This window comes from Empidonax traillii, unplaced genomic scaffold (assembly GCF_003031625.1).
Source record: "Empidonax traillii isolate 1590-97213 ecotype Southwest subspecies unplaced genomic scaffold, ASM303162v1 scaffold783:size459103, whole genome shotgun sequence".
In the NCBI taxonomy this organism is placed as follows: domain Eukaryota; kingdom Metazoa; phylum Chordata; class Aves; order Passeriformes; family Tyrannidae; genus Empidonax; species Empidonax traillii.
This window is the reverse complement of record NW_020955976.1, coordinates 302,546-304,015: the sequence shown is the minus strand read 5'-3', so window position 1 is coordinate 304,015 and position 1,470 is coordinate 302,546. Positions and strand designations below refer to the sequence as shown.

The 1,470-nt window shown below is 42.9% G+C and overlaps 1 protein-coding gene across 6 annotated transcripts in view; it reads left to right on the top strand.

Annotated features, from left to right (window-relative positions):
- Positions 1 to 1,470, top strand: part of PTPRJ (protein tyrosine phosphatase, receptor type J) — a 76,459-nt gene that overhangs the window by 40,425 nt on the left and 34,564 nt on the right. The gene's annotated exons all lie outside the window — the stretch shown is intronic.

Below are 1,470 nucleotides of genomic sequence, written 5' to 3'. Positions count from 1 at the left end.
TAGCTGGGAGCTGGAAAAGGTTTAACATCACATTTTTTGCTATAAGGCAGTTTGCATTTATTTTGGAGAAGTCAGTCAGATGCTACTTTGCTTTTAGGTCCCATCAAAAAATGTAGATTCACCACAAACCAGTGCAGGGGAAGATATGATATGTAGTAAATAAACACTGGGAAGAAATTCTGAGGTCCAGCCTGTAATTTATTGCATGAAATTACTTCCCTCGTGACAGGTTTGTGATGCTTGAAGGTGCACTGAGCCTGCCCAAGCCAGCTCAGCGTGGTGTCATTATCTCCTGCAATCTGCATCTGAGCTGGTGTTAACACTTTCCACTCTAACATGGTCATCCTTAGCCCTGTGCTTTCCCGAATGTCCGCTTTTATGGGAATTTAGGCCAATTTCCCTGCTGTTAGTCGCTCAGGCTGAAGTTAGATGGTTTTACTGGGGCCTCTAGTGGTCTCAGACTGCATTACCCAACCAGAGCTGCTGTTTGGAGATGGGGAGGAAGGATTGAAGGATTGCTTTCCTTCCTCCCTTTGGATAGATTTACCCAGCTACGAGGCAAAGGCAGTGCCCTACAGATAATTTATTTGGATTCTAGTGGAGCATTTTACACGGAGTTGGAACTGAATTTGCTGAAGGAGCATAAATAAATGGTAATAAATGGTAACAGAGCGTGAAGGAGGAGATGAAGGTTAGCCTGGAAGGTCTCTGTTTCAGGCAGTGGTCACAGGCTGGTTTCTCTCAGCTGCACAGCTCATTGCTTTTTAAATTAGGAAGTTGTGCCCTTGTTAAGGGCAAAAAGGTAAACTTTACTAAGAAAAGTGTGGAATTAAGGCAGGAAAGAGCAAAGCTGTCATGTAGCAGTGCCAAGACTGCCACAAAAAAAAAAAAAAAAAAAAAGGATTTTCTCTCTAACAAGACAGTTTTGAGCTCTGTGTGAGCAAGCTTGTAGTCTTTCACAGGCCATGGTTCTCCTGCCATCAGACAGAGTGTCATAGATGAGAAATTTGGTCTTTATTGTCAGTGTAAATAATCTTTCTTGATGTTATCTTTGAGCTTTTGTGTAAGTTTTAAAATCCCTTCACTACTGTTTTTATTTGGAAGACTCTCAAACCAAATCTAGCTCAGTGTTATTCTCCTTGTGAAGTATTTTCTAACACTTCCCTGAGCAAAGACTGTGCAAAGTCCAAAGTGTCTGGCACAGAAAAGTGAAATGTACTTGTGATAAGAGAGAAACTTCAGAGTCCCGATTGCTCTCAGCTAAGCAGATCTGAAATAGGGCTCTGTCAGGAAATGCTGCTCACTTTCGTGACTGTGCTGCAAAGGCCAGGCGGCTGCTGGCGCTGGTGTGCGTTTTCCATGGTGTCTGGGTGGCCAACCCTGCTGACTTGGCGACAGTCAGTGTTGTGTCATTGCCACCAGGGTATTTTTTTCTTTTTTTCTTTTTTTTTTTTCCCCTCTTCATTTTTC